The sequence below is a fragment of the Haliotis rufescens genome, unplaced genomic scaffold (assembly GCF_023055435.1).
Source record: "Haliotis rufescens isolate VD_foot unplaced genomic scaffold, xgHalRufe1.0.p SCAF_1, whole genome shotgun sequence".
NCBI lineage: Eukaryota > Metazoa > Mollusca > Gastropoda > Lepetellida > Haliotidae > Haliotis > Haliotis rufescens.
Window position 1 is genome coordinate 43,337,283 of NW_025963779.1, and position 21,267 is coordinate 43,358,549.

Here is a 21,267-nt window from a genome sequence, read left to right on the forward strand (position 1 = left end):
CTGTGGCATTGAGTAATATATAAAGTTAATTGCTAAGTCTCTGGAGAATTGTGGAATATGACAGTATATTGCTAAGTCTCTTGAGCATTTTGGAATATGACAGTATTTTCCTAAGTCTCTGGGACCTTGTGGAATATCACAGTATATTGCTAAATCTCTGAAACATTTTGGAATATCCCAGTATATTGCTTAGTCTGTGGCATTGAGGAATATCACAGTATATTGCTAAGTCTCTGGGACATTGTGGAATCTCACAGTCGATTGCTGAGTCTCTAGGGCACATTGGAATATGACAGTATATTGCCAAGTCTCTGGAGAATTGTGAAATATGGCAGTATATTGCTAAGTCACAGGAGCATTGGGGAATATCATAGTAAATTGCTAACGTTCTGTGGCATTGAGTTACATATAAAGTTTATTCCTAAGTCTCTGGAGAATTGTGGAATATGACAGTATATTGCTAAGTCTCTTGAGCATTTGGGATTATCACAGTATTTTGCTAAGTCTCTGAGACATTGTGGAATATCACAGTATATTGCTAAGTCTCTGGAGCATTGTGGAATATGGCAGTATATTGCTAAGTCTCTTGAGCATTGTGGAATATCATAGTATATTGCTAACGTTCTGTGGCATTGAGTTATATATAAAGTTTATTGCTAAGTCTCTGGAGAATTGTGGAATATGACAGTATATTGATTAGTCTCTGGAGCATTGTGGAATATCACAGTATATTGCTAAGTCTCTGGAGAATTGTGGAATATCATAGTATATTGCTAACGTTCTGTGGCATTTTGGAATATCACAGTATATTGCTAAGTCTCTGGAGAATTGAGGAATATGACAGTATATTGATAAGTCTCTTGGGCATTGGGGAATATCACAGTATCTTGCTAAGTCTCTGAGACATTGTGGAATATCACAGTATATTGCTAAATCTCTTGAGCAGTGTGGAATATCACAGTATATTGCTAAGTATCTGGAGAATTGTGGAATATCACAGTATATTGCTAACTCTCTGGAGCATTTTGGAATATCAAAGTATATTGCTGAGTCTCTAGGGCACTGTGGAATATCACAGTATATTGCTAAGTCTCTCGGGCATTGTGGAATATCACAGTATACTGCTGAGTCTTTAGTGCACTGTGGAATATCACAGTATATTGCTAAGTCTCTCGGGCATAGTGGAATATCACAGTATATTGCTAAGTCTCTGGAGAATTGTGGAATATGACAGTATATTGCTAAGTCTCTTGAGCATGTGGGAATATCACAGTATTTTGCTAAGTCTCTGAGACATTGTGGAATATCACAGTATATTGCTAAGTCTCTGGAGCATTGTGGAATATGGCAGTATATTGCTAAGTCTCTTGAACATTGTGGAATATCATAGTATATTGCTAACGTTCTGTGGCATTGAGTTATATATAAAGTTTATTGCTTAGTCTCTGGAGAATTGTGGAATATGACAGTATATTGCTAAGTCTCTGGAGAATTGTTGAATATCATAGTATATTGCTAACGTTCTGTGGCATTTTGGAATATGACAGTATATTGCTAAGTCTCTGGAGCATTTTGGAATATCACAGTATATTGCTAAGTATCTGGAGAATTGTGGAATGTCCCAGTATATTGCTTAGTCTTTGGGGCATTGTGGACTATCACAGTATATTGCTAAGTCTCTGGGACATTTTGGAATATCACAGTATATTGCTGAGTGTCTAGGGCACTGTGGAATATGACAGCATATTGCCAAGTCTCTTGAGCATTTGGGAATATCACAAGTCTCTGGAGCATTGTGGAATATCACAGTATATTGCTGAGTCTCTAGGGCACTGTGGAATATCACAGTATATTGCTAAGTCTCTGGTACTTTGTGGAATATCATAGTATATTGCTAACGTTCTGTGGCATTGAGGAATATGACAGTATATTGCTAAGTCTCTGTAGAATTGAGGAATATGACAGTATATTCATAGGTCTGTTGGGCATTGGGGAATATCACAGTATTTTGCTAAGTCTCTGGGACATTGTGGAATATCACAGTATATTGCTAAATCTCTTGAGCATTGTGGAATATCACAGTATATTGCTAAGCCTCGAGAGAATTGTAGAATATCACAGTATATTGCTAAGTCTCTGGAGCATTGTGGAATATCACAGTATATTGCTAAGTCTCTAGGGCACTGTGGAAAATCACAGTATATTGCTAAGTCTCTCTGGCATTGTGGAATATCACAGTATTTCGTAAGTCTCTGGGACATTGTGGAATATGACAGTATATTGCTAAGTCTCTGGAGCATTGTGGAATATGACAGTATATTGCTAAGTCTCTTGAACATGGGGGAATATCATAGTATATTGCTAACGTTCTGTGTCATTGAGTAATATAAAAATTTATTGCTAAGTCTCTGGAGAATTGATGAATATAACAGTAAATTGCTAAGTCTCTGGGACATTGTGGAATATCATAGTATATTGCTTACGTTCTGTGGCATTGAGGAATATCACAGTATATTCCTAAGTCTCTGGAGAATTGTGGAATATGAAAGTATATTGCTAAATCTCTGGAGGATTGTGGAATATCACAATATATTGCTAAGTCTCTGGGACATTGAGGAATATGACAGTATATTGCTGAGTCTCTAGGGCACTGTGGAATATCACAGTTTTTGCTCAGTCTCTCGGGCATTGTGGGATATCACAGTATTTCGCTGAGTCTCTGGAGCATTGTGGAATATGACAGTATATTGCTAGGTCTCTGGAGAATTGAGGAATATGACAGTATATTGCGTAGTCTCTCGGTCATTGTGGAATATCACAGAATTTCGTAAGTCTCTGGGACATTGTGGAATATCACAGTATATTGCTAAGTCTCTGGAGCATTGTGGAATATCATAGTATATTGCTAAGTCTCTTGAACATTGGGGAATATCATAGTATATTGCTTACGTTCTGTGGCATTGAGGAATATGCCAGTATATTGCTTAGTCTCTAGGGCAGTGTGGAATATACCAGTATATTGCTAAGTCTCTGGGACATTGTGGAATATCATAGTATATTGCTAAATCTCTTGAGCATTGTGGAATATGACAGTATATTGCTAAGTCTCTGGAGCATTGTGGAATATCACAGTATATCGGTAAGTCTCTAGGGTATTGTGGAATATCACAGTATATTGCTAAATCTCTTGAGCATTGTGGAATATCACAGTATATTGCTTAGTCTCTGCGGAATTGTGGAATATCACAGTATATTGCTAAGTCTCTGGAGGATGATGGAATATGACAGAATGTTGCTAAGTCTCTAGGGCACTGTGGAATATCACAGTATATTGCTTAGTCTCTCGGGCATTGTGGAATATCATAGTATATTGCTAAATCTCTGGAGCATTGTGGAATATCACAGTATATTGTTAACTATATGTGCCATTGAGGAATAGGACAGTATATTGCTAAGTCTCTGTAGCATTGTGGAATATGACAGTATTTCGCTGAGTCTCTGGAGAATTGTGGAATATCACAATATATTGCTAAGTCTCTGGAGCATTGTGGAATATGACAGTATATTGCTAAGTCTCTTGAACATTGGGGAATATCATAGTATATTGCTAACGTTCTGTGGCATTGAGTAATATAGAAAGTTTATTGCTACGTCTCTGGAGAATTGTGGAATATGAAAGCATATTGCTAAGTCTCCGGAGCATTGTGGAATATCACAGTATATTGCTGAGTCTCTAGGGCACTGTGGAATATCACAGTATATTGCTAAGTCTCTCTGGCATTGTGGAATATCACAGTATTTCGGAAGTCTCTGGGACATTGTGGAATATGACAGTATATTGCTAAGTCTCTGGAGCATTGTGGAATATGACAGTATATTGCTAAGTCTCTTGAACATTGGGGAATATCATAGTATATTGCTAACGTTCTGTGTCATTGAGTAATATAAAAATTTATTCCTAAGTCTCCGGAGAATTGTGCAATATGACAGTATATTGCTAAGTCTCTGGGACATTGTGGAATATCATAGTGTATTGCTTACGTTCTGTGGCATTGAGGAATATCACAGTATATTGCTAAGTCTCTGTAGAATTGAGGAATATCACAGTATTTTGCTAAGTCTCTGGGATATTGTGGAATATCACAGTATTTCGCTGAGTCTCTGGGACATTGTGGAATATCACAGTATATTGCTAAGTCTCTTGAGCATTGTGGAATATGGCAGTATATTGCTAAGTCTCTTGAGCATTGTGGAATATGAAAGTATATTGCTAAATCTCTGGAGCATTGTGGAATATCACAGTATATTGCTGAGTCTCTAGGGCACTGTGGAATATCACAGTATATTGCTAAGTCTCTCGGGCATTGTGGAATATCACAGTATTTCGTAAGTCTCTGGGACATTGTGGAATATGACAGTATATTGCTAAGTCTCTGGAGCATTGTGGAATATCACAATATATTGCTAAGTCTCTTGAACATTGGGGAATATCATAGTATATTGCTAACGTTCTGTGTCATTGAGTAATATAAAAATTTATTGCTAAGTCTCTGGAGAATTGATGAATATGACAGTAAATTCCTAAGTCTCTGGGACATTGTGGAATATCATAGTATGTTGCTTACGTTCTGTGGCATTGAGGAATATCACAGTATATTGCTAAGTCTCTGTAGAATTGAGGAATATCACAGTATTTTGCTAAGTCTCTGGGATATTGTGGAATATCACAGTATATTGCTAAGTCTCTTGAGCATTGTGGAATATGAAAGTATATTGATAAATCTCTGGAGCATTGTGGAATATCACAATATATTGCTAGGTCTCTGGGACATTGAGGAATATGACAGTATATTGCTGAGTCTCTCGGGCATTGTGGGATATCACAGTATTTCGCTGAGTCTCTGGAGAATTGTGGAATATCACAGTATATTGCTAAGTCTCTGGAGGATTGTGGAATATGACAATATATTGCTAAGTCTCTGTAGAATTGAGGAATATGACAGTACATTGCGTAGTCTCTCGGGCATTGTGGAATATCACAGTATTTTGTAAGTCTCTGGGACATTGTGGAATATCACAGTATATTGCTAAGTCTCTGGAGCATTGTGGAATATCATAGTATATTGCTAAGTCTCTTGAACATTGGGGAATATCATAGTATATTGCTTACGTTCTGTGGCATTGAGGAATTTGACAGTATATTGCTTAGTCTCTAGGGCACTGTGGAATATCACAGTATATTGCTAAGTCTCTGGGACATTGTGGAATATCATAGTATATTGCTAAATCTCTTGAGCATTGTGGAATATCACAGTATATTGCTAAGTCTCTGGAGCATTGTGGAATATCACAGTATATTGCTAAGTCTCTGGAGGATTGTGGAATATGACAGAATGTTGCTAAGTCTCTCGGGCACTGTGGAATATCACAGTATATTGCTAAGTCTCTCTGGCATTGTGGAATATCACTGTATATTGCTAAATCTCTGGAGCATTGTGGAATATCACAGTATATTGTTAAGTCTCTGGAGCATTGTGGAATATGACAGTTTATTGCTAAGTCTCTTGAACATTGGGGAATATCATAGTATATTGCTAACGTTCTGTGGCATTGAGTAATATAGAAAGTTTATTGCTAAGTCTCTGGAGAATTGTGGAATATGAAAGCATATTGCTAAGTCTCTGGAGCATTGTGGAATATCACAGTATATTGCTGAGTCTCTAGGGCACTGTGGAATATCACAGTATATTGCTAAGTCTCCCTGGCATTGTGGAATATCACAGTATTTCGTAAGTCTCTGGGACATTGTGGAATATGACAGTATATTGCTAAGTCTCTTGAACATTGGGGAATATCATAGTATATTGCTAACGTTCTGTGTCCTTGAGTAATATAAAAATCTATTGCTAAGTCTCTGGAGAATTGTGCAATATGACAGTATATTGCTAAGTCTCTGGGACATTGTGCAATATCACAGTATATTGCTTACGTTCTGTGGCACTGTGGAATATCACAGTTTTTTGCTCAGTCTCTAGGGCATTGTGGGATATCACAGTATTTCGCTGAGTCTCTGGAGAATTGTGGAATATCACAGTATATTGCTAAGTCTCTGGAGCATTGTGGAATATGACAGTATATTGCTAAGTCTCTGGAGAATTGAGGAATATCACAGGATATTGCTTAGTCTCTCGGGCATTGTGGAATATCACAGTATTTCGTAAGTCTCTGGGACATTGTTGAATATGACAGTATATTGCTAAGTCTCTGGAGCATTGTGGAATATGACAGTATATTGCTAAGTCTCTTGAACATTGGGGAATATCATAGTATATTGCTAACGTTCTGTGGCATTGAGTAATATAGAAAGTTTATTGCTAAGTCTCTGGAGAATTGTGCAATATGACAGTATATTGCTAAGTCTCTGGGACATTGTGGAATATCATTGTATATTGCTAACGTTCTGTGGCATTGAGGAATATCACAGTATATTGCCAAGTCTCTGTAGAATTGAGGAATATCACAGTATTTAGCTAAGTCTCTGGGATATTGTGGAACATCACAGTATATTGCTAAGTCTCTGGGATACTGTGGAATATCACAGTATATTGCTAAGTCTCTTCAGCATTGTGGAATATGAAAGTATATTGCTAAATCTCTGGAGCATTGTGGAATATCACAGTAAATTGCTAAGTCTCTGGGACATTGAGGAATATGACAGTATATTGCTGAGTCTCTAGGGCACTGTGGAATATCACAGTTTTTTGCTAAGTCTCTCGGGCATTGTCGGATATCACAGTATTTCGCTGAGTCTCTGGGACATTGTGGAATATCACAGTATATTGCTAAGTCTCTTGAGCATTGTGGAATATGACAGTATATTGCTTAGTCTCTAGGGCACTGTGGAATATCACAGTATATTGCTAAGTCTGTGGGACATTGTGGAATATCACAGTATATTGCTAAATCTCTTGAGCATTGTGGAATAGCACAGTATATTGCTAAGTCTCTGGAGCATTGTGGAATATGACAGTATATTGCTAAGTCTCTGGAGCATTGTGGAATATGACAGAATGTTGCTAAGTCTCTAGGGCACTGTGGAATATCACAGTATATTGCTAAGTTCTCGGGCATTGTGAAATATCACTGTATATTGCTAAATCTCTGGAGCATTGTGGAATATCACAGTATATTGTTAACTATCTGTTCCATTGAGGAATACCACAGTTAATTGCTAAGTCTCTTTAGCATTGTGCAATATGACAGTATATTGCTAAGTCTCTGGAGAATTGTGGAATATCACAATATATTGCTAAGTTTCTGTAGCATTGTGGAATATCACAGTATTTTGCTAAGTCTCTGGGACATCGATGAATATGACAGTATATTGCTGAGTCTCTGGGACATCGAGGAATATGACAGTATATTGCTGAGTCTCTAGGGCACTGTGGAATATCACAGTATATTGCTAAGTCTCAGGGACATTGTGGAATATCACAATATATTGCTAAGTCTCTTGAGCATTGTGGAATATGACAGTATATTGCTAAGTCTCTGTGACATTTTGGAATATCACAGTATATTGAAAAATCCCTGGAGCATTGTGGAATATGACAGTATATTGCTCAGTATCTAGGGCACTGTGGAATATCACAGCATATTGATAAGTCTCTCGGGAATTGTGGAATATCACAGTATATTGCTAAGTCTCTCGGGCATTGTGGAATATGACAGTATATTGCTAAGTCTCAGGAGCATTGGGGAATATCATAGTATATTGCTAACGTTCTGTGGCATTGAGAAATATATAAAGTTTATTGCGAAGTCTCTGGAGAATTGTGGAATATGATAGTATATTGCTAAGTCTCTTGAGCATTTGGGAATATCAAAGTTTTTTGCTATGTCTCTGAAACATTGTGGAATATCACAGTATATAGCTAAGTCTCTGGAGCATTTGGGAATATCACAGTATATTGCTAAGTCTCTGGGACATTGTGGAATATCATAGTATATTGCGAACGTTCTGTGGCATTGAGGAATATGACAGTATATTGCTAAGTCTCTGGAGAATTGAGGAATATGACAGTATATTGGTAAGTCTCTTTGGCATTGGGGAATATCACTGTATTTTGTTAAGTCTCCTGGATATTGTGGAATATCACAGTATATTGCTAAATCTCTGGAGCATTCTGGAATATGACAGTATATTGCTAAATTTCTGGAGCATTGTGGAATATGAGAGTATATTGCTAAGTCTCTAGGACATTGTGGAATATCACAGTATATTCCTAACGTTCTGTGGCATTGAGGAATATGACAGTATATTCATCAGTCTCTTGGGCATTGGGGAATATCACAGTATATTGATAAGTCTCTAGGGCACTGTGGAATATCACAGTATATTGCTAAATCTCTCGTGCATTGTGGAATATCACAGTATTTCGTAAGTCTCTGGGACATTGTGGAATATCACCGTATATTGCTGAGTGTCTAGGGCACTGTGGAATATCACAGTATATTGCTAAGTCTATCGGGCATTGTGGAATATCACAGTATTTCGTAAGTCTCTGGGACATTGTGGAATATGACATTATATTGCTAAGTCTCTTGAGCATTGGGGAATATCACAGGATTTTTCTACGTCTCTGGAACATTGTGGAATATCACAGCATATTGCTAAATCTCTGGAGCATTGTGGAATATCACAGTATATTGCTCAGTCTCTGGAGAATTGTGGAATATCATAGTATATTGCTAACGTTCTGTGGGATTGCGGAATATCACAGTGTATTGCTAAGTCTCTGGAGAATTGATGAATATGACAGCATATTGCTAAGTCTCTTGAGCATTTGGGAATATCACAGTATTTTGCTAGGTCCCTGGGACATTGTGGAATATCACAGTATATTGCTAAATCTCTGGAGCATTTTGGAATATGACAGTATATTGCTTAGTCTCTGGAGAATTGTGGAATATCACAGTATATTGCTAAGTCTCTGGGACATTGTGGAATATCACAGTATATTGCTAAGTCTCTAGGGCACTGTGGAATATGACAGTATATTGCTAAGTCTCTGGAGAATTGTGGAATATCACAGTATATTGCTAACGTTCTGTGGCATTGAGTAATATATAAAGTTTATTGCGAAGACTCTGGAAAATTGTGGAATATCACAGTATATTGCTAAATCTCTGGAGCATTCTGGAATATCACAGTATATTGCTAAATTTCTGGAGCATTGTGGAATATGAGAGTATATTGCTAAGTCTCTAGGACATTGTGGAAAACACAGTATATTCCTAACGTTCTGTGGCATTGAGGAATATGACAGTATATTGATCAGTCTCTTGGGCATTGTGGAATATCACAGTATATTGCTAAGTCTCTAGGGCACTGTGGAATATCACAGTATATTGCTAAATCTCTCGTGCATTGTGGAATATCACAGTATTTCGTAAGTCTCTGGGACATTGTGGAATATCACCGTATATTGCTGAGTGTCTAGGGCACTGTGGAATATCACAGTATATTGCTAAGTCTCTCAGGCATTGTGGAATATCACAGTATTTCGTAAGTCTCTGGGACATTGTGGAATATGAGAGTATATTGCTAAGTCTCTGGAGGATTGTGGAATATGACATTATATTGCTAAGTCTCTTGAGCATTGGGGAATATCACAGGATTTTTCTACGTCTCTGGGACATTGTGGAATATCACAGCATATTCCTAAATCTCTGGAGCATTGTGGAATATCACAGTATATTGCTCAGTCTCTGGAGCATTGTGGAATATCATAGTATATTGCTAACGTTCTGTGGGATTGCGGAATATCACAGTGTATTGCTAAGTCTCTGGAGAATTGATGAATATGACAGCATATTGCTAAGTCTCTTGAGCATTTGGGAATATCACAGTACTTTGCTAAGTCCCTGGGACATTGTGGAATATCACAGTATATTGCTAAATCTCTAGAGCATTTTGGAATATGACAGTATATTGCTTAGTCTCTGGAGAATTTTGGAATATCACAGTATATTGCTAAGTCTCTGGGACATTGTGGAATGTCACAGTATATTGCTAAGTCTGTGGAGAATTGTGGAATATCACAGTATATTGCTAACGTTCTGTGGCATTGAGTAATATATAAAGTTTATTGCTAAGTCTCTGGAAAATTGTGGAATATGACAGTATAGTGCTAGGTCTCTGGAGCATTTGGGAATATCACAGTATTTTGCTAAGTCTCTGGGACATTGTGGAATACCACAGTATATTGCTACATCTCTGGAGCATTGTGGAATATCACAGTATATTGCTAACGTTCTGTGGCATTGAGTAATATATAAAGTTTATTGCTAAGTCTCTGGAAAATTGTGGAATATGACAGTATGGTGCTAGGTCTCTTGAGCCTTGTGGGATATCACAGTATTTCGCTGAGTCTCTGGGACATTGTGGAATATCACAGTATATTGCTAAGTCTCTTGAGCATTTTGGAATATGACAGTATATTGCTAAGTCTCTGGAGAATTGAGGAATATGACAGTATATTGCTTAGTCTCTAGGGCACTGTGGAATATCACAGTATATTGCTAAGTATGTGGGACATTGTGGAATATCACAGTATATTGCTAAATATCTTGAGCATTGTGGAATATCACAGTATATTGCTAAGTCTCTTGAGCATTGTGGAATATCACAGTATATTGCTAAGTCTCTGGGGAATTGTGGAATATCACAGTATATTGCTAAGTCTCTGGGGCATTGTGGAATATCGCAATACTTTGCTAAGTCTCTGGGGCATTGCGGAAGATCGAAGTATATTGCAAAATATCTGGAGCATTGTGGAATATCACAGTATATTGCTAAGTCTCTGGAGAATTGTGGAATATCACAGTATATTGCTAAGTCTCTAGGGCATTGTGGAATATCACAGTATGTTGCTAAGTCTCTTGGACATTGTGGAATATCACAGTATATTGCTAACGTTCTGTGGCATTGAGGAATATGACAGGATATTGCTAAGTCTCTGGAGCATTGTGGAATATCACAGTATATTGCTAAGTCTCTGGGGCATTGTGGAATATCACAATACTTTGCTAAGTCTCTGGGGCATTGTGGAATATGACAGTATATTGTTAAGTCTCTTGAGCATTGTGGAATATGACAGTATATTGCCAAATCTCTGGAGCATTGTGGAATATAACAGTATATTGCTAAGTATCTGGGACATGGTGGAATATCACAGTATATTACTTTCTTTCTGTGGCATTGAGGAATGTCAAAGTATATTGCTAAGTCTCTAGGACATTGCAGAATATAAAAGTATAATGCTAAGTCTCTTGGGCAATGTGGAATATGACAGTATTTTGCTAAGTCTCTGGGACATTGTGGAATACCACAGTATATTGCTAAGTCTCTGGAACATTGTGGAATATCACAGTATGTTGCTTAGTCTCTCGCGCATTGAGGAATATCACAGTATTTCGCTAAGTCTCTGGGACATTGTGGAATATGACAGTATATTGCTAAGTCTTTGGAGCATTGTGAAATATGACAGTATATTGCTAAGTCTCTTGGACATTGCGGAAGATCACAGTATATTGTAAAATCTCTGGAGCATTGTGGAATATGACAGTATATTGCAAAGTCTCTGGAGAATTGTGGAATATCACAGTATATTGCTAAGTATCTGGGGCATTGTGGAATATAACAGTATATTGCTAAGTCTCTTGGACATTGTGGAATATCACAGTATATTGCTAACGTTCTGTGGCATTGAGGAATCTGACAGAATATTGCTAACTCTCTGGAGCATTGTGGAATATCACAGTATATTGCTTAGTCTCTGGGGCATTGTGGAAGATCACAGTATATTGCAAAATCTCTGGAGCAGTGTACAATATGACAGGATATTGCTAAGTCTCTGGAGCATTGTGGAATATCACAGTATATTGCTAAGTCTCTGGGACATTGTGGAATACCACAGCATATTGCTAAGTCTCTGGAACATTGTGGAATATCACAGTATGTTGCTTAGTCTCTCGCGCATGGTGGATTATCACAGTATATTGCTAAGTCTCTGGGACATTGTGGAATACCACAGCATATTGCTAAGTCTCTGGAACATTGTGGAATATCACAGTATGTTGCTTAGTCTCTCGCGCATGGTGGATTATCACAGTATTTCGCTAAGTCTCTGGGACATTGTGGAATATGACAGTATATTGCCAAATCTCTGGAGCATTGTGGAATATGACAGGATATTGCTAAGTCTCTGGAGCATTGTGGAATATCACAATACTTTGCTAAGTCTCTGGGGCATTGTGGAAGATCGAAGTATATTGCAAAATATCTGGAGCATTGTGGAATATGACAGTATATTGCTAAGTCTCTGGAGAATTGTGGAATATCACAGTATATTGCTAAGTCTCTAGGGCATTGTGGAATATCACAGTATATTGCTAAGTCTCTTGGACATTGTGGAATATCACAGTATATTGCTAACGTTCTGTGGCATTGAGGAATATGACAGGATATTGCTTAGTCTCTGGAGCATTGTGGAATATCACAGTATATTGTTAAGTCTCTTGAGCATTGTGGAATATGACAGTATATTGCCAAATCTCTGGAGCATTGTGGAATATCACAGTTTATTGCTAAGTCTCTGGGACATTGTGAAATATCACAGTATATTGCTGAGTCTCTCTGGCATTGTGAAATATCACAGTATATTCATAAGTCTTTTGGGCATTGTTGAATATCCCAGTATTTCGCTAAGTATCTGGGACATTGTGGAATATCACAGTATATTGCTTACTTTCTGTGGCATTGAGGAATGTCAAAGTATATTGCTAAGTCTCTAGGACATTGCGGAATATCAAAGTATAATCCTAAGTCTCTTGGGCAATGTGGAATATCACAGTATTTTGCTAAGTCTCTGGGACATTGTGGAATACCACAGTATATTGCTAAGTCTCTGGAACATTGTGGAATATCACAGTATGTTGCTTAGTCTCTCGCGCATTGTGGAATATCACAGTATTTCGCTAAGTCTCTCGGACATTGTGGAATATGACAGTATATTGCTAAATCTCTGGAGCATTGTGGAATATGACAGTATATTGCTTAGTCCCTGGGACATTGTGGAATATCATAGTATATTGCTAAAGTTCAGTGGCATTGAGGAATATGACAGTATATTGCTAAGTCTCTAGAGAATTGAGGAATATGACAGTATATTGCTAAGTCTCTTGGACATTGTGGAAGATCACAGTATATTGCAAAATCTCTGGAGCATTGTGGAATATGACAGTATATTGCAAAGTCTCTGGAGAATTGTGGAATATCACAGTATATTGCTAAGTATCTGGGGCATTGTGGAATATAACAGTATATTACTAACGTTCTGTGCCATTGAGGAATATGACAGGATATTGCTAAGTCTCTGGAGCATTGTGGAATATCACAGTATATTGTTAAGTCTCTAGGGCATTGTGGAAGATCACAGTATATTGTAAAATCTCTGGAGCATTGTGGAATATGACAGGATATTGCTAAGTCTCTGGAGCATTGTGGAATATCACAGTATATTGCTAAGTCTCTGGGGCATTGTGGAATATCACAATACTTTCCTAAGTCTCTGGGGCATTGTGGAATATGACAGTATATTGTTAAGTTTCTTGAGCATTGTGGAATATGACAGTATATTGCCAAATCTCTGGAGCATTGTGGAATATGACAGTATATTGCTAAGTCTCTGGAGAATTGTGGAATATCACAGTATATTGCTAAGTCTCTAGGGCACTGTGGAATATCACAGTATATTGCTAAGTCTCTTGGACATTGTGGAATATCACAGTATATTGCTAACGTTCTGTGGCATTGTGGAATATGACAGTATATTGCTTAGTCTCTGGAGCATTGTGGAATATCACAGTATATTGCTAAGTCTCTGGGACATTGTGAAATATCACAGTATATTGCTGAGTCTTTGGGACATTGTGAAATATCACAGTATATTGCTGAGTCTCTCTGGCATTGTGAAATATCACAGTATATTCATAAGTCTTTTGGGCATTGTTGAATATCCCAGTATTTCGCTAAGTATCTGGGACATTGTGGAATATCACAGTATATTGCTTACTTTCTGTGGCATTGAGGAATGTCAAAGTATATTGCTAAGTCTCTAGGACATTGCGGAATATCAAAGTATAATGCTAAGTCTCTTGGGCAATGTGGAATATCACAGTATTTTGCTAAGTCTCTGGGACATTGTGGAATACCACAGTATATTGATAAGTCTCTGGAACATTGTGGAATATCACAGTATGTTGCTTAGTCTCTCGCGCATTGTGGAATATCACAGTATTTCGCTAAGTTTCTGGGACATTGTGGAATATGACAGTATATTGCTAAGTCTTTGGAGCATTGTGGAATATGACAGTACATTGCTAAGTCTCTTGGACATTGTGGAAGATCACAGTATATTGCAAAATCTCTGGAGCATTGTGGAATATGACAGTATATTGCAAAGTCTCTGGAGAATTGTGGAATATCACAGTATATTGCTAAGTATCTGGGGCATTGTGGAATATAACAGTATATTGCTAAGTCTCTTGGACATTGTGGAATATCACAGTATATTGCTAACGTTCTGTGGCATTGAGGAATATGACAGAATATTGCTAAGTCTCTTGAGCATTGTGGAATATCACAGTATATTGCTAAGTCTCTGGGGCATTGTGGAAGATCACAGTATATTGCAAAATCTCTGGAGCATTGTACAATATGACAGGATATTGCTAAGTCTCTGGAGCATTGTGGAATATCACAGTATATTGCTAGGTCTCTGGGGCATTGTGGAATATCACAATACTTTGCTAAGTCTCTGGGGCATTGTGGAAGATCGAAGTATATTGTAAAATATCTGGAGCATTGAGGAATATGACAGTATATTGCTAAATCTGTGGAGCATTGTGGAATATCACAGTATATTGCTGTCTCTAGGACATTGAGGAATATGATAGTATATTGCTGAGTATCTGTGGCATTGTGAAATATCACAGTATATTGATAAGTCTTTTGGGCATTGTTGAATATCAAAGTATAATCCTAAGTCTCTTGGGCAATGTGGAATATCACAGTATATTGCTTACTTTCTGTGGCATTGAGGAATGTCAAAGTATATTGCTAAGTCTCTTGGACATTGCGGAATATCAAAGTATAATCCTAAGTCTCTCGGGCAATGTGGAATATCACAGTATTTTGCTAAGTCTCTGGGACATTGTGGAATACCACAGCATATTGCTAACTCTAGAACATTGTGGATAATCACAGTATGTTGCTTAGTCTCTCGCGCATTGTGGAATATCACAGTATTTCGCTAAGTCTCTCGGACATTGTGGAATATCACAGTATATCGCTAAGTCTTTGGAGCACTGTGGAATATGACAGTATATTCCTAAGTCTCTGGAGCATTGAGGAATATGACAGTATATTGCTTAGTCCCTGGGACATTGTGGAATATCATAGTTTATTGCTAAAGTTCAGTGGCATTGAGGAATATCACAGTATATTCCTAAGTCTCTGGAGCATTGTGGAATATCACAGTATATTGCTAAGTCTCTGGGGCATTGTGGAATATCACAATACTTTCCTAAGTCTCTGGGGCATTGTGGAATATGACAGTATATTGTTAAGTTTCTTGAGCATTGTGGAATATGACAGTATATTGCCAAATCTCTGGAGCATTGTGGAATATGACAGTATATTGCTAAGTCTCTGGAGAATTGTGGAATATCACAGTATATTGCTAAGTCTCTAGGGCACTGTGGAATATCACAGTATATTGCTAAGTCTCTTGGACATTGTGGAATATCACAGTATATTGCTAACGTTCTGTGGCATTGTGGAATATGACAGTATATTGCTTAGTCTCTGGAGCATTGTGGAATATCACAGTATATTGCTAAGTCTCTGGGACATTGTGAAATATCACAGTATATTGCTGAGTCTTTGGGACATTGTGAAATATCACAGTATATTGCTGAGTCTCTCTGGCATTGTGAAATATCACAGAATATTCATAAGTCTTTTGGGCATTGTTGAATATCCCAGTATTTCGCTAAGTATCTGGGACATTGTGGAATATCACAGTATATTGCTTACTTTCTGTGGCATTGAGGAATGTCAAAGTATATTGCTAAGTCTCTAGGACATTGCGGAATATCAAAGTATAATGCTAAGTCTCTTGGGCAATGTGGAATATCACAGTATTTTGCTAAGTCTCTGGGACATTGTGGAATACCACAGTATATTGATAAGTCTCTGGAACATTGTGGAATATCACAGTATGTTGCTTAGTCTCTCGCGCATTGTGGAATATCACAGTATTTCGCTAAGTTTCTGGGACATTGTGGAATATGACAGTATATTGCTAAGTCTTTGGAGCATTGTGGAATATGACAGTACATTGCTAAGTCTCTTGGACATTGTGGAAGATCACAGTATATTGCAAAATCTCTGGAGCATTGTGGAATATGACAGTATATTGCAAAGTCTCTGGAGAATTGTGGAATATCACAGTATATTGCTAAGTATCTGGGGCATTGTGGAATATAACAGTATATTGCTAAGTCTCTTGGACATTGTGGAATATCACAGTATATTGCTAACGTTCTGTGGCATTGAGGAATATGACAGAATATTGCTAAGTCTCTTGAGCATTGTGGAATATCACAGTATATTGCTAAGTCTCTGGGGCATTGTGGAAGATCACAGTATATTGCAAAATCTCTGGAGCATTGTACAATATGACAGGATATTGCTAAGTCTCTGGAGCATTGTGGAATATCACAGTATATTGCTAGGTCTCTGGGGCATTGTGGAATATCACAATACTTTGCTAAGTCTCTGGGGCATTGTGGAAGATCGAAGTATATTGTAAAATATCTGGAGCATTGAGGAATATGACAGTATATTGCTAAATCTGTGGAGCATTGTGGAATATCACAGTATATTGCTGTCTCTAGGACATTGAGGAATATGATAGTATATTGCTGAGTATCTGTGGCATTGTGAAATATCACAGTATATTGATAAGTCTTTTGGGCATTGTTGAATATCAAAGTATAATCCTAAGTCTCTTGGGCAATGTGGAATATCACAGTATATTGCTTACTTTCTGTGGCATTGAGGAATGTCAAAGTATATTGCTAAGTCTCTTGGACATTGCGGAATATCAAAGTATAATCCTAAGTCTCTCGGGCAATGTGGAATATCACAGTATTTTGCTAAGTCTCTGGGACATTGTGGAATACCACAGCATATTGCTAACTCTAGAACATTGTGGATAATCACAGTATGTTGCTTAGTCTCTCGCGCATTGTGGAATATCACAGTATTTCGCTAAGTCTCTCGGACATTGTGGAATATCACAGTATATCGCTAAGTCTTTGGAGCACTGTGGAATATGACAGTATATTCCTAAGTCTCTGGAGCATTGAGGAATATGACAGTATATTGCTTAGTCCCTGGGACATTGTGGAATATCATAGTTTATTGCTAAAGTTCAGTGGCATTGAGGAATATCACAGTATATTCCTAAGTCTCTGGAGAATTGAGGAATATGACAGTATATTGCTAAGTCTCTTGGACATTGTGGAAGATCACAGTATATTGCAAAATCTCTGGGGCATTGTGGAATATGACAGTATATTGCAAAGTCTCTGGAGAATTGTGGAATATCACAGTATATTGCTAAGTATCTGGGGCATTGTGGAATATAACAGTATATTGCTAAATCTCTTGGACATTGTGGAATATCACAGTATATTGCTAACGTTCTGTGGCATTGAGGAATATGACAGGATATTGCTAAGTCTCTTGAGCATTGTGGAATATCACAGTATATTGCTAAGTCTCTGGGGCATTGTGGAAGATCACAGTATATTGCAAAATCTCTGGAGCATTGTGGAATATGACAGGATATTGCTAAGTCTCTGGAGCATTGTGGAATATCACAGTATATTGCTAAGTCTCTGGGGCATTGTGGAATATTGCAATACTTTGCTAAGTCTCTGGGGCATTGTGGAAGATCGAAGTATATTGCAAAATATCTGGAGCATTGTGGAATATCACAGTATATTGCTAAGTCTCTGGAGAATTGTGGAATATCACAGTATATTGCTAAGTCTCTAGGGCATTGTGGAATATCACAGTATGTTGCTAAGTCTCTTGGACATTGTGGAATATCACAGTATATTGCTAACGTTCTGTGGCATTGAGGAATATGACAGGATATTGCTAAGTCTCTGGAGCATTGTGGAATATCACAGTATATTGCTAAGTCTCTGGGGCATTGTGGAATATCACAATACTTTGCTAAGTCTCTGGGGCATTGTGGAATATGACAGTATATTGTTAAGTCTCTTGAGCATTGTGGAATATGACAGTATATTGCCAAATCTCTGGAGCATTGTGGAATATCACAGTATATTGCTAAGTATCTGGGACATGGTGGAATATCACAGTATATTGCTTACTTTCTGTGGCATTGAGGAATGTCAAAGTATATTGCTAAGTCTCTAGGACATTGCAGAATATAAAAGTATAATGCTAAGTCTCTTGGGCAATGTGGAATATGACAGTATTTTGCTAAGTCTCTGGGACATTGTGGAATATCACAGTATATTGATAAGTCTTTTGGGCATTGTTGAATATCAAAGTATAATCCTAAGTCTCTTGGGCAATGTGGAATATCACAGTATATTGCTTACTTTCTGTGGCATTGAGGAATGTCAAGGTATATTGCTAAGTCTCTTGGACATTGCGGAATATCAAAGTATAATCCTAAGTCTCTCGGGCAATGTGGAATATCACAGTATTTTGCTAAGTCTCTGGGACATTGTGGAATACCACAGTATATTGCTAACTCTAGAACATTGTGGATAATCACAGTATGTTGCTTAGTCTCTCGCGCATTGTGGAATATCACAGTATTTCGCTAAGTCTCTCGGACATTGTGGAATATCACAGTATATCGCTAAGTCTTTGGAGCACTGTGGAATATGACAGTATATTCCTAAGTCTCTGGAGCATTGAGGAATATGACAGTATATTGCTTAGTCCCTGGGACATTGTGGAATATCATAGTTTATTGCTAAAGTTCAGTGGCATTGAGGAATATCACAGTATATTGCTAAGTCTTTGGAGCATTGTGGAATATGAAAGTACATTGCTAAGTCTCTTGGACATTGTGGAAGATCACTGTATATTGCAAAATCTCTGGAGCATTGTGGAATATGACAGTATATTGCAAAGTCTCTGGAGAATTGTGGAATATCACAGTATATTGCTAAGTATCTGGGGCATTGTGGAATATAACAGTATATTGCTAAGTCTCTTTGACATTGTGGAATATCACAGTATATTGCTAACGTTCTGTGGCATTGAGGAATATGACAGAATATTGCTAAGTCTCTTGAGCATTGTGGAATATCACAGTATATTGCTAAGTCTCTGGGGCATTGTGGAAGATCACAGTATATTGCAAAATCTCTGGAGCATTGTACAATATGACAGGATATTGCTAAGTCTCTGGAGCATTGTGGAATATCACAGTATATTGCTAAGTCTCTGGGGCATTGTGGAATATTGCAATACTTTGCTATGTCTCTGGGGCATTGTGGAAGATCGAAGTATATTGCAAAATATCTGGAGCATTGTGGAATATCACAGTATATTGCTAAGTCTCTGGAGAATTGTGGAATATCACAGTATATTGCTAAGTCTCTAGGGCATTGTGGAATATCACAGTATGTTGCTAAGTCTCTTGGACATTGTGGAATATCACAGTATATTGCTAACGTTCTGTGGCATTGAGGAATATGACAGGATATTGCTAAGTCTCTGGAGCATTGTGGAATATCACAGTATATTGCTAAGTCTCTGGGGCATTGTGGAATATCACAATACTTTGCTAAGTCTCTGGGGCATTGTGGAATATGACAGTATATTGTTAAGTCTCTTGAGCATTGTGGAATATGACAGTATATTGCCAAATCTCTGGAGCATTGTGGAATATCACAGTATATTGCTAAGTATCTGGGACATGGTGGAATATCACAGTATATTGCTTACTTTCTGTGGCATTGAGGAATGTCAAAGTATATTGCTAAGTCTCTAGGACATTGCAGAATATAAAAGTATAATGCTAAGTCTCTTGGGCAATGTGGAATATGACAGTATTTTGCTAAGTCTCTGGGACATTGTGGAATATCACAGTATATTGATAAGTCTTTTGGGCATTGTTGAATATCAAAGTATAATCCTAAGTCTCTTGGGCAATGTGGAATATCACAGTATATTGCTTACTTTCTGTGGCATTGAGGAATGTCAAGGTATATTGCTAAGTCTCTTGGACATTGCGGAATATCAAAGTATAATCCTAAGTCTCTCGGGCAATGTGGAATATCACAGTATTTTGCTAAGTCTCTGGGACATTGTGGAATACCACAGTATATTGCTAACTCTAGAACATTGTGGGTAATCACAGTATGTTGCTTAGTCTCTCGCGCATTGTGGAATATCACAGTATTTCGCTAAGTCTCTCGGACATTGTGGAATATCACAGTATATCGCTAAGTCTTTGGAGCACTGTGGAATATGACAGTATATTCCTAAGTCTCTGGAGCATTGAGGAATATGACAGTATATTGCTTAGTCCCTGGGACATTGTGGAATATCATAGTTTATTGCTAAAGTTCAGTGGCATTGAGGAATATCACAGTATATTGCTAAGTCTCTGGAGAATTGAGGAATATGACAGTATATTGCTAAGTCTCTTGGACATTGTGGAAGATCACAGTATATTGCAAAGTCTCTGGAGAATTGTGGAATATCACAGTATATTGCTAAGTATCTGGGGCATTGTGGAATATAACAGTATATTGCTAAATCTCTTGGACATTGTGGAATATCACAGTATATTGCTAACGTTCTGTGGCATTGAGGAATATGACAGGATATTGCTAAGTCTCTGGAGCATTGTGGAATATCACAGTATATTGCTAAGTCTCTGGGGCATTGTGGAAGATCACAGTATATTGCAAAATCTCTGGAGCATTGTGGAATATGACAGGATATTGCTAAGTCTCTGGAGCATTGTGGAATATCACAGTATATTGCTAAGTATCTGGGGCATTGTGGAATATCGCAATACTTTGCTAAGTCTCTGGGGCATTGCGGAAGATCGAAGTATATTGCAAAATATC